Here is a 13754-nt window from a genome sequence, read left to right on the forward strand (position 1 = left end):
AGGACTTTCAGACTGTTATTAAGGCATTTTAACTGGAGCTACTTCTCATCAGAAGTGGAGTAAAATAAAAAACAAGGACAAAACGCTGCCTCAAGCGAACATCCTGAAAGACTTGGGTTTCTTTTTCTACCTTAGGAAAGAATAAGCTTATTTCAAATGTAGACGATGGAGAGTCAGCTTCTGATTCAAGTGTTGGACCCTACACTACGAGCTACCATTTGCCTTAAGTGGCATTTTGGCTGAATGTTTGAAGATCCATCCATAGTCTAGTAATTACTGACGTGCAAGAAATTTGCATTTGGGAAATCATGCATCCTGTTCTCTTGCAGGTTTCCTTTCCTGCCAGTGCAGAACCTGCATGCTATTTCTATGTATCATTCCTTTTCTACAAAATCCAGTATGATTTATAAAACCTTTTGCTCTTTTTTCAGCAAGCTTTTGCTGAACTTCTGTACTCTTTCTCAAAATGGTGTTTTTATTCCTTTAGTAGCAACAACTGTGGCTGTTACGTACTCTGAGAGATGGTCAGAATGCCTCTCAGGTGCAGCATCCAGTCCCCTTTGCTTGCTTTCTATTACTGCAACTTTATTCTCCGTGCCTCTTAATAGGCCTAATTGGTCTCTCTAGTTGTGCTGGTTGTATCTCACAGCATCCCCTCTTTTGTCTGGTCCTTTCTCAGACTCCATGACAGACCTGAAGTACTTATCTTCAACCTTAACCTGATACGCTTTTGATTTTTCAGAACAGATCAACCTACTGCCTTTGCTTCAACCAAGCCCGTCACTGTAAGTGAAAAATTAGGTCAGGACTGCAGACATACTAAAGACAAAACTAACTGAACATTACAGAAGCCCCAGACTTTCTTTTGAATATCTCTGTTCAACACTGAATCAGAACTGGTGTTAACATTCCAGTGGTCCTAGAGGCTCCACAGAGATCAGCTGATTCCCAGAGAGGTCAGTTCTTCAGGACAGAGGATGTTTTGATCTGACTGTAAGGGCCTTGGAGCCATACATCATCGGCCATAATGCACATTACAAACATACACTGCACAAACCAATGCAAGAGCTTAAAAGCTTTTTGAATACCCCTAGTAAATCTGTTTGATTTAACCAGAATTACCAGCCAAAACTGAAGATGGGGAAAACTCAGAACACCAGGACTTGCTAACAGTCAGGAGGTAAGCAGAAAGCTGTATTTAGCATTGAATCTCAGTGCACATGTTTCCAGGCCACTTTCTTACCTATTAGCCTAAGTATAATCATAGGTGTGTCATTCTCAACTGTGTATTTTTATTTTCTGTTAATTAGTTAAGTCCCTTTTATTGAACAACTTTTCCCTCAGTCAGGACAGCTGCACAGTTTGGATGAAAAGCCAGCCCCAAGTGCATCCCAACTAGAACTGTGGTAATTAAATCCAAGTAATTAAGACATTCATGAGTGGCATGTGGAATCTCTGGAAACTGGCAATGAATTTTTTTGTGCAGGCTCATGTCACAGTGGGCTGGACATGAGAGCTGCTGTGTGTTACCATGTGTATGGAGAGCTCACTTCTGTGACTTTCTTCTGGAGGAATGGATCAGTATGCAAATGTCAGCTTCCTAATTAAGCCCTACTTTCATGGGTTATTAAATATTTTGAAATGGTTTTACCAATTTCAACCATTTTTTGAGACCAAAAGAAAAATACTCTCATGTTAATTTGTATACAAATCTTTTAGTGGACACAATTTAAATGCCAAGTTATTATACAAGTATATTTATACTGGAAATTGCATATGACCCCTTTAAAGAGCTTCAGATGCATGCCACACTCAGCCCCGTGGTGCTATGGATGCACTTGAAACTGCAGAAATGTTTAATTCTTCAATTTAGCTTATGAAAACTCTGTGTTTCATTCAGTGTGCTGGACTTTAACCCAGTCTTTAATATTCAGTCTGAAGCCTTACAGGGAGAGTTCTGGAAAATGCTTTTGGCATTGACAGACTGTTTTCTTACCTGCCCATATTAGACCAGAGAAACACTGACAAAAAGTATGACTCAGTCACTATGAAGACTCCAGAGTATAAGGATGTTGGATATAATCAACCCAGCTGTGCTGTAAAAAGGAAGGAGAAAAACAAACCCTCAATTCCCCAGAGTTCAGGTATAAACCATAGAAGAAATTCTTGTCAGCAAACTGAGAGGCTGGCTTCATGAATTACAGAGTAATGAGACTCCCTTGAAGTATCTGTTCTAAGGCATAACAACACCCTCTATATCAATGAAGGTTAGGTGGTAGATGAGGAGGGTTAATCTCAGCCACATAAATAGGCACAGCCTGATTCTTCCTTACAAGAATTTCCTAGATCCCAATACTAATATTTTAGTGGACAGAGCCTATCTAGTGTTGTTCATTAAAATCAAGCTATAGAAGATGATTGACTTATTTCCCAAAATCACCAGGATTAACTTACTGCAGTGATCTTAGTAAAGAATAGTGAACTAGAGACCAAAGCTTTCCTTTAAAAGACGTATTAGCCCATAAACATTCCAGTTCCATTTCCTTAACCCAACTGCCAGGACCCAAGGAAGAGGCAAGAAAAAAAAAGGAAGACGAGACATAGTTCTGCTTATCAGTAATGCAGCAGAAAACCTCAGCCCTAACCTAAATTCAGAAAGAGGCTATTTTATGTACTGCTTTGGTCACATGCAGCACACGTACAAAGATTTCCGAAACTGGAGACAGGAATTAAATCTCTGATGAAAGATGTAAAATACTGAAAGCACTTATTTTTCACTTTGCTTGAGTTTAGTCAGGAAACACAGAGGTCTTGTTGGAGCCTGCGGGCGAGTGCCCGGCAGTGCCTCCCACCCCCGGCGGTGCCACCGAGCCCGGGATGCCGCTCACGTTCCGCTGCCTCCCGCTGCCTCCGGGTCTGTCACCGCTGCCCTAGAGAGCCCTGGGAGCCGCCCGAGGCTGGTCAGCGCCTCTCTGAATCTGCCCCTGTGCTTCTCTGAGACAGAAGGTACCCAAGGCTTTTCAAAAATGGAGCCGACCTGTCTCCCCAGGCAAACTGGACCAGAGGCTCTGAGAAGCAATGCTGTGGTGATGGGAAAGTCGTACCCATTAGCACTCGAGTATGGTTTACAGAGCAAGGCTGAACACATTCTGTGGTGCTGCTTTTGAGGATGCTTAAAGAGAACATGGAAGGCTAATAGGCCCTTATCTAGTTAGAGGTGTCTGCCTGCCTCAAAATATGAGTGTATTGCTATTTTTGCATAATACTCTAACAACCTTTTTTTTTTTAAGACACTGTAAGTCACAACTACGTCTTACTTCAGTCAGTAAATTCTATGTGGGTGTGTTTGGGCACAACTGTAAAACTGTACTTAATAATGAAAAAAATCCTTGTATTTTGGTATCAAAACTCTAGCCTACCCTTCATTTGCAGGAAGTTTTGTATTCCATAATTCTGCAGGTACCATAAAGTGATTCTCTTCTGCACAAATACCAGTTTTTAGTAACCCTAATATACTATAGAAAAGCTTTATTTTTGTTGGTGCTGACATTAGACAAGTCTTTCCTCAGATTTGCAGAATAGGCAGCAGATAAATTGTTGATATTGCTTCAATGACTATTCTACCAATTCTGAGGAGCTGTCGCTGTTCTTCCTAAGGTAGTCAATTAGGTGATTATAAACTTGTGGGTCATCATATTGCTCTGATATAAGCAGGTGATTTAAGAACAACGTTTTGAGCTGCCATGCCTGACCAAAAGCCTCTGAAAGTTCAGGACCCTTAAACTGAGATTTATCCTACCTCACAGGAAACACACAATCAAGTAAATTAGTCCAAAGTAGAGAAAGATAAGAAATATAGGCTGATAACCACTGTATCAAGTCTATACAAAACGAATAAAGTGATTTCTATGTCTGGTATTCAACATCTTACCTCAACTGATACTTCCCTGCAGGTAAGTATCTCAGAGGTCTCTTCAGGTGAGTGGGATTCTGGGCTCTGCTCTTTGCAAGGCCTGGCATGTTTTACTTGACTGGAGGCTTGGACAGGCAAGCATTGATTCATCTCACTAAAGCAAGGTAATGACACACTTCACTAAAGCCTCCTAAACCATGATTGTCCTGCTGTCCACTCTGACCATCTGCCAAAGCTTGCTGCCGTCATGGCAGAGACACCAGAAAGGAAGAGGCTGTCCTTAAGCCATTTACTTGCACAGGTTCGTTATCTTTGCTCCATCAACTTTTTTTTTTTTTTTTTGTGGTAAATTACGCTGGATTACATACTGGAGCTGCTGAAGTGGAGGGACATCTCTCCTGCTCTCTGTGCTGTGGGGAATGCAGCATGGAAGCAGGGCCCTTGGATGAGGCTGGTAATATTTCAAACTGCTGCGGTGAGATCTCTGGAGTGCAGTCAAAATTTGGGGGCCATTTCATAACCTCCTTTTGCCACTGAGCTCTGATCTTTACATCAGCACAACAGTCTGCTCTATCTATACAAGCTATAAAGGTTCTGTGGCTGATAATGTATAGTTCAATCCCCCTGTCGCTGAGCAAAATGGCGCTTTCATTGCCCTTTCCTCTGCGGGTTTTGGCACGTTGGTATTTCTGTGTAGATGTCGTGTCATCCCCCACTGTCAGACAGGCATGGGGACGCCTTGGTGGTTAGTCACGGAGGCGAGGAGTGCCCAGGGCTGGCTCTGGCAGTGCGGCCTGGCTGCTCTCAGCACGGCACCCTCAGCCCCCCGGGCACCTCAGGCAACGGGCGGCTATTACTGCCAGAGTGAGGGCGGGACTTGGCAGCAGCGTTACCTTCCCGTGACGTCTTTTTCAAGCCTTAGTCAAAACAAGTCTGACACCTTTCCTCCTCATAGACCTTTTCACCCTTCTTTGAGGTGCAAAACAGTATTTTCTGGGCTGTGATTTCCTCCCCCCTTTTGCAGCCCGGCCTGCGGGGGTTCGGGGCGTTTCCCTCGCTTTTGGGAGAGGCGGAGCAAACGCCGCGGGAGAAAATGTCGGGTGCGGTGTGAGGGGACCGGCGGCCGCCTCAGGGCAGGTACCCTACATGGCTGCCAGGGGTGGGAGGAGAGGATGCTTTCTTGTTCTTGAGGGAGCCCTTCGAGCTGGCAGGCCTGTCTCCTCCCTCTCTATCCCCAGTATTTGTGGTATCCCTGTGAAGAAATGGGAAAAAGTCCTAGCAGCCTGCCTCAAGGGGCCTGTGCACCTACCATAGCTGCCATGGAACAGGGCCGGGTTTGGCCCAACAGCTCACGTACATCAGCCTGACAGGGTCAGGGGAGGCTTCTGGTTTATAAAATGCTGTACAGCAATTTTTGTACATGGTGGTAGGTGCTGTTAACACTGTCCTGAGCTACAGAGCTGACTTACTAAGAGTGCATGGTAAGAGTTTTTCCTAAGCCCAGACCCACCTGTAGGCACATGATGAACTGTGAACTTGTGAAGGTGTACTGTACATGACATCCTTTATTTTTTTAATGTAGTTTAACAGAGTAAAGAACATGAAGAAAAAGCAGCACATTGCTCAGAAAAGTTATTTCAGGAGACTGCTACAAGAAGAGAAAGCTGCTGCTCTCCTGTCTGGCTGAATCCCACAGAAGAGCAAACGTAAGCCCCTAAGGAAGGAGCACAACAGACACCAAACTGGCAAAATACAGAAGGTGAGAAAAGGAAAAGAATGAGAGAGTGAGATATCTCTCAGATGCAGAGCTGTATTTTGCTGTATAGTTTATCATGAGAAAATGAAATATTTATTGTTCTTTTCTTTCACGAACCCTTACCCAGTGCACCAGCAAAACAGTTCAGGTCTCTGCTTGGAATTGCTGTGTGGAAGACATTTGCCTCTGTGCTGTGACTTGTTCTGTGACTTCTAGACCAGAGCAGTTTCTTATCACTTGCTGCAAATGCTGCAGGGGTGCTGACCTGCATTGTCCCCAGACTTCCAGAGTGGAAACATTCTTCAGGAGGGAGCGGTGCTGGATTTGTACCACAGCAGAAATTCTCAGAGAAACAAACTCATTGCTGTTTGATTATGGTCCCTGTAGCAACACATAATAAGCTGTAACTGCCTGGCCATGGCTCCCAAAAAATCTCAACTCTCTTAAAAGATGTTAATCTGTTGAGGAGCAATAGTTCAATTCATTTGGCAGGCTCCTACTGAGGAAGGTGCCTCCTTAATTAGTACACATTAGTTACATAATTTAAAAATAAGTAGCATTCTGAACACAGAAGATAAGTAATCTAGAAGAAAAAAACTCAAGACATCTCTTGTTCTCTTATTACCTTCCATTGTTATTGTATCAAAACTGGTTTTGGAGTGCACTTTCACTACTGATCTAACATTTTCTCCCATTAAGGCATTCATACCACTAAAATCATACAATTCATGGAATGTCATACTCCAAATAAAATGAAGTTTTACGAAAGCATTAACCTCAGCAGCATCTTCATCCCAAATAAATAGTGTCTCTGGTTTGAATTCAGAGCAGCAGCTTGTATTGGCAGCCTTTGTGGGTGGAGATGGCATTTTTGCTGTGTATTGTTCCATGGAAGCACCGCCAGTACTATATGTCAGCTGTGATTTCTGTCAGAAGTGCTGACCTAGGATTGATACATTCATTTACTTTTTTGAGGAGAGAATAGAGAAGTGCTGCAACCAGGCGTGAACCTAAACCCACCCCAAAACTCAGCCAAGCACAGCTACCTTTTCTTCACCTCTTTTCTCCTTTGCCACATGTTCTAATTAAAATAGACCCAGAGCAATTCCTTCATTCTTAATGTTTCCCAGCACTGAGTTTTTTCTAAAAATTGGATTTGAGTTTTGGAGCTTATTGTAAGCTTCCATTTCTGTTAAGTAATTTCTAATATAATATAATTTCTTATATAATTTAGTAAGTTTCCTGTGAAGCTTTGAAATGCTGAAGGAACCTTCAAAGCCACAGCAAAAACTTTGGCAGATTTCAGCAGGCATTGGAACAGGCTTTTTTAAGGGGGAGGTAAGGGGTAATTTCACTGGGTGGATATCTCATGATTTTACTTTGCTTAACAGTGGTGGTGCAATAACCACTCCTACCACTCTGTGATTCTCAATGTATGTACTAGCAAATTCAAAATCAGTTTTAGAATCACGAAAAGGAAACACTGATGTTATGGTGGTGTTCTGCCTGTGACATTAGAGTGGAGTCCAGCCAGCTTCCCCTTAGAGCTGTGGTGTCTGAGAGACTGAGGGGTTGCTGTGTTCTCTGCCCAGCCAGCTGAGGTTTTCTGTGCTTAGGTGCTTTGCCATGCTAGGGATGTTCATGGGCCTGAAGATCCCATCCTGCAGAAGTCTAGGGAAATGGGAGTTGTAGTAGTTCCATATCCTCTGCTCTGCAGCATAAGCCTTTGGGCTTCCCTGGTGAGATCAGATTGACTGAACAACACAGGTTTTGCACAGGAAAAGCATGCATGTGAGCTCACCTCTGAACAGAAGTTCACCCCAAACTACATTTATCTGTTTGTCTGAGGATTTAGAAGTCTAAAAATCTGAGTCGATGTCATGGACGTTTTTTGCTGATTTTCTTGCCTGCTTCCTTCTTTGTCATAGTGTTCTGGAGTTCTGCCTGCTGCTGATATGCTTGTTTAAGCTGTTTCACTGCTTTGGGCCTTCTGTGGGTGGTGGGCTTTGACAGGTTAAAAATTTAATGTTACACAGATCTCAAAGGAGAGTGTTCCTGCACAGCCTCTGCTACTGAAGTCTCTCCAAATGATTTGGACTGATTGGGATCTTCTAGTTTGCATTGTCCCCCCTTGCTCAGGGTTACCTTGGAATGTGATGAGGGGAGAAAAAAATCGTTCTGGAGTCAATACTAAGTACCTTTCTACACTGAGTCTTGTTGTTTATAAAGTGTTTTCTGTGGGACACTCTTGAAATCAAATTCTGTCAAGCTTCTACTTTCCTTTCTCGTGTGAGTGGTCCCCTAATTACAACCTAGAGCACTACAAGCCTATGCCTATTGAACAAGAGCCAGGCAGAACCAAACTACTGCTCTGCAGCCCTGTAAACCCTGCACTATATTCCTTCTATCCACTGTTTGAGCAGTTTTTGCCTATCAGATATCTACCTGGAGGGTGAACAGTTGCACATAGAGGTGAAGTTTTTTCTCCTATCTCCAAAACAGCTTCAGAGAATGCTGTATATGAAATAAGTGTGTCCAGTCTTCTGAGTAAAATGATCTCCCTTCTCCCACAGGTCTGCCAAGCAGGATGCATTGTGCCACTTACCAATCACTGCAAGTGACAAGCAGGGCAGTGTTTCATAGGCAGGTTGTCAAAGTGTAAAGGTGAGTTTCAATTTGAAAGTGTAACTGTGAGAAAGGGCTGAAAGGGGGAGGCTTCAGCCACATGTTTTTCTCACAAGTTTGTAAAGACTTCTCCTATGCCTCCTATTTTATTTTTAGAACTTTTGTATATACAGATAGAACACTCATACCTTTTAACAAAGCCATGCAAGGCAGTGCATCTCTTAGTCTGGAATGTAAGTGCGTAGGGTTTTTTACCTCCAGCTTCATCTTATTTTGATATGTAAGTTTTAAGCTGTTAGCTAAGGTTTGTGTGTTTGTATGTCTAGTTTGCTTATGAATGTGCAGTCCAAACAAGCTTTGCTGTGAGATGTCCTTGTGAAAAAGACTCAGTATTTAGTTTAAATCAGTCTTGCCTACCCCACACCTTGGTTCTTATCAGTGAAGGAGAGGCAGAAGTTGTTTTGGATGAATATAGGATTGCTTAGATACCCATGAATCCAGCTCCTAAAGGTCACTTTATTGCAAAAGCTCTCTCTGATATAGGGGAGGAAAAAAAGAAAAGAAGTTGTTTGCTTGAGCTTTTTGTAGTCAAAACTCTTCTTTTAGTATCTGGGTAGAAGTTGGCTGCCCCTAAGTCTTTTTCAGGGTGTGTTCATACAACTGGACTGTCACGGGTCTTACTGCAAAGACCTGTGAAATTGGATCCTCTTTCCTGGCAACAGACAGTATGTGCCCCTGCCAAGTCCTTCTGCTGGGTTCAACCAGCCTGCTGCCAGCTCTTGCACTTTGCTTGTTTTCTGGACAGCCCCCACCATTGCCAAAAGTAAACTCTAAAAATCTAGTCTGCTGATGACACTATTTGTTAGCAGAAATTTATCCCATGGTCAGGGATTTCCTGGGGAAGTCTCTGGAGTGAGCAACCCCATGATCTTGCTGCTGTGAGCCTACAATCTGTTTAATTAGAAGCAAATTAAACCAGTGATGTTCAAGATTATCTTTGTCCTGCGAAAAGTTAGACTATGAAATTTCGTTTTACTGGACTCTTGATTAAAATTGTCATGTCCTTGTATTATTTCAAAGGAAGTTTTATTTCCCACTGTAAAAATTACACTTTTGGAAAAATTCCTAGACAGTAGAACTGAATTTTCCATTCTTAGTTACACATGAAGCTGTAGCTTGAGCCTGAAATTCCTGCATTTTTTAAAAGATCTCTAGCGTCGTTCTGCTAAGCAATTAAAGGACTGTTGCCTCAAACAGAGAAGGGGCAAGAGATTTACTACATTCTTTGTGAGCTGTTTAAATTCCTTATAATGCTGAAGTCAGTTTGTTAAAGGCAAGTGAAAGATTTTATTACTGATTGAAGTTGTGTGAAGTCATAGTAGAAAATAGCTTTCTTAACAAATAGTTAATTAAAAACCAAATGTCCGATGACCTGAAGAGAAAGCTGTCCCATCTCACTCATCACCTTCCACTATAACCATTCTCACAGAGATGTGCTCTATATTCAGAGAGACTGTGCCTACCTGTTATTAAACAACAAACCTAAACAAAACAAAAACCCCCAGAGCTGTGACCTCTGGGAACTGAATCTTCACTGCTGTTGGACACTTTATACTACTCTCCTTAGTAAGTGGCAATTTGACAAGGCACTTTTCCCTTGTCCTGGGAGGTGAGGGCTTGGGTGATAGGCTGAAGTGTGTGTTCCTGATAACAGCAGACTGTTGGCTGTGTGTTGGTTCAGCCCCCTAACATCCTTCCTCGTATATTGGCCCAAGCAAGACCGGAATGAGTTACCAGAGTGAGCTGAGTACAACAGTATCCAGTGTGTTGTAAACTTGGGAGTGTATTTTTTGAGGAAGGGCAGCATGGAGTTAGGATCTGTTGTCAGGCAAGCCACTTGATTTTCTTCTCTTAGGAAGAAAGCCCTTTTCTGAGTTCTGACATCAAATTCAAAGAAAATGATAACAAGATATCCTTTTTTCGCCATTTTCAGTGGTTGAGATTTGGTGCTGTGTGCACTGGTACATACTGTTCCACGGTAGGCAACATCTTCAACGGTTACCAGTCGGGAATAGTGATTTAGGATCTGTTTTCCTCAGCCTGTGGCAAGTGTGGTTTATTTCTCCAAGCAATGGCAGATGGTAAACATCACAAGGAAAGAGGAGTGGATAGTATTGGCATAAGGTTACCAGCTGGAGGCAGAAAAATTACCCAGCTAAACAGCACTGTTGCCCGACCAGGAATTGAATCACCCTACAGAAATGAGGGAGCTGGTTAGAAGGGCACAGCTCTGCAGTGAGGTGTGAGTGGTGGTAGTGGTGGTGTCCCTTCTCTGTGTGGTGACCTGGATGCTGTACATGCACAGCACCAGCCTCAGAGGTCTCTCACCAAGGAAAGAGGGGAACCTAGAAGGTCATACCTAACATCTGTGAGACATCTCAAGACATGGACACAGATGGACCTGAAATGGATCCCCAAATATTTCTTTTCAGAGCCTTGATTTAGGCCTACAGGTAGAACACCAATTGTTAACAATTTATTAAAATGCTAAACAGGTGAAGAAAGATAAGGCAAATTTGCTGAACACAGTGGGGTCTTTAAATCAGGACAGTCATATTCTTTTGTTTACTCTGTTCACTTGTTCAATTACTCCTTGCATAGATCAAAATCCAGTAAACAAATGGATGAATAAAAAATGCAATTATTTGGCTTAGAGAAATTACAAGATGTCTTTCAGATATAATCAGCAAGATAGTCTCTGCATCAAAGAGAATTTAAAATGCTATCAGGAAAGTCCACTTCATACCACATCAATTCTGTATTGTGGAATTTAAGAAGGATAAACAGGCAAGCTTTTGGAAATCATATACGCAACTTGAATTGCTGGTACTTACAGCAGGTATGTGTACTCAGATTTCCTGGGAAAAAGAATCTCAAGTGAAAACTGTTGGGTGAAACTGCACAATGAAAAATTATTAGCCCCCTTGCTGCCAGTTCTCCATGCTTGCTTAGCCTCCTGTGGATCTTCACTGGACTGATACTTTTCCTGTCCTCCAGATCCTAGGATAAGATATTTGAGTTATTTTAATATCTATGCAGGGCACTACTCTTTTCATTCCAATTGATTTCCTCAGATAAACAAGACAAAATTCTTGTAAATCCTAGAAAGTCTGTGATAGAGCATCGTTTGTAAGAGGCTATTCTTGGGCCCTCAGGCTGCTCCAAGACTACCATTATAAACCATGGTGAATCAAAAGAATAACAGTGGAACAGGATACAAGACTTTTTTTTGTGTAGGGTACCTGAGACTCTCATTATCAACTGGGAGCAGAGTAGTGAAGGTTGCATCATAGTTCATCTGTGAATCACGGAAGAGATTTTTCTGAAGGTGTGTCAGTGCTGGATGAGCTGATTCTGTTTGTGCATAGTTCATGACAAGTCTCTATTTGAATGATTACTAATCTGCTGTCCTTCTAAATCCTCTCACATGGGGTGTAACAGGTCTCTCCTCTTTTCAGGAGGCATACACAACAATTCCTAGCATGGCAATAGAGTCATAAATTAAACCTCAAATTCCAGAGACATCTCTGTACTTCTGCTGTAAGAAGTTCAGTTGTTTTCAAGGTCTTTTGCTTGTAATACATTTTGCTTGCTTATTTGTGGTTTGTTTTGGATCCCATGTTGAGATTATCTGTAAATTAAGCTAGTAATGATACTAGAATTTCTTCATAGCCATGTAAAAAAAATAAATGGACTCTTTCATCCTTTCTTTTCACTAAGCAATTCTCTCGCTTCTTCCTTTTTTTCATCAGGTACAGTTTCATTTTCTTCTCAAATGCATTATTGTATATGAAATGTCAATAAAGCAGGAGGCATGCCTAGCCATCTGAAACTGGAGCCAACAGAGCAAGTCTCCCAAGTTCTCTTCCAGGGATTTCTTGTTTAGTTTGTACATAATGAATCAAATTGAGCTGCTTCAATTGAGCTGCTCCTTCTGTCCTGGAAGATGTCTCTTTTGATCTAGCTTTTGCTTTGGAAGACATTATTAGGTTATATTTCACATTTTTCCTAGCTTTATATGGATTAGGTTTCCTTTCAAAACTGTAGCTTGACCACACAAATTCGTTCAAAAAATAAAAATTACTGTATTAAATTCCAGTTTGAGACAAGAATGTTGATTTTCTAGAGGAAGCATCTCTAGTTGTGTTTTTAGAAAAGAGTATTAAGTAGTTTGCTTGTAAGGATCCTGTGTCTGCACAGCTGAATAATTAAGCAAAAACTCCTAGGTGCTGTTCATGTGTTTGTTTTGATGCTCAGGATGTGGGCCAGGGTCTGTACAGTGAAGGCTTGGCATGCTCTGGGCCACATTACAGCCAAGCTAAAGGTGTTGGGCAAACAAGCAGCCTCTGGGGGCTGAGGTTATCAGGAGAAGGGTGTTCCCCTTTCCTTCCTGCTCCTTAGGCAGGAAGGGCAGACAAGGGAATTCAGTGGTTTGCACTCTGAATTGGCGTATCTTATATTTGAATATGGGGTTTGGAAGTAGACCCTGAGGAAAGGGTTGGGAAATGGTTTGTAATTAGGAGTTTTCTTTTTCCTGCCCTGGGTGGGGAACATTTTGATTGGCCTCCTCAGTATATCTTTCAAGGTTATGGCTGAATGTGCAAGTAAGAGAAGGTTCCCTGAGCTCAGCTGTGAGGGGTTAGAGCTGAGCTTTGCTACACCTCTACTGCAGAATACGGTAGAGAATAGAATATTCTGTGCTGAGTACTAGAATAGACTAGAATAATGCTTCTGATTTCCATGACTAAACTGTAACTTCAGCCAGATGATGATATGTGCTATTCTGCTTTTTCTTTGCTTCTGTGAAAGGAACCCTTGGTACAGCCAAATAGGTTAGGGTAGTATGTAAGCCACAGGATGATGTGGATCAACTTCCAGCCTCACAGTCAGTTTTGACTCTTAGAGGTTTTTTCGGTGACTCTGTATATTTCTGAAGTGTGGCATAACACTGTTACTGTGTACACTACGAGTCATTAGAGAGGAACCTCCTGTAATTTATTGATCAGCATAAATAGCATCAAGACATTGACCTCTGTAATATGTAGACAGTAAACAATAATAGGGAAGGAAACATGGGAAAGCAGGATGTGTTACTTAAATAAAGACAATGTCCTGTAAAATTGTCTGTAAAGAGTATCAGAATAATAATTGTTTGGGTCTTATATGATTTTTTTCTGATTCTCCGTTGTGGGTACATACTGAACTGCTTTCTCTGGACCATTGCAGATATTCTCAGTTCACACCTGTTTCCTGGCCATTCTTGGAGTGCACAAGTTGCTTTTGGTTTTGGGCATTTGAGTTCAGAATAGCATGAGAGTGCTAGTGTTTGCATGCTACTATCACTAGACCTCTGCTTGATTCTTTCATTTTGAACTAAACCAGTTTGTGGAGCAAAAACTC

At 42.0% G+C, this 13754-nt stretch overlaps 1 long non-coding RNA gene across 1 annotated transcript in view; it reads left to right on the forward strand.

The window, feature by feature from the left end:
• Positions 1-4840: 4840 nt before the first annotated feature.
• LOC121670060 overlaps positions 4841-13754 on the forward strand; it is a 40053-nt gene continuing 31139 nt past the window's right edge. The window contains exons 1-3 of the long non-coding RNA XR_006018011.1: positions 4841-5050; positions 5496-5672; positions 8243-8333. This is a non-coding gene — a long non-coding RNA (uncharacterized LOC121670060). The remainder of the gene's footprint in view (positions 5051-5495; positions 5673-8242; positions 8334-13754) is intronic.

The sequence above is a fragment of the Corvus kubaryi genome, unplaced genomic scaffold (genome assembly GCF_017639235.1).
Source record: "Corvus kubaryi isolate FWS band 111438036 unplaced genomic scaffold, C.kubaryi_AGA036_p1.0 37394, whole genome shotgun sequence".
NCBI lineage: Eukaryota > Metazoa > Chordata > Aves > Passeriformes > Corvidae > Corvus > Corvus kubaryi.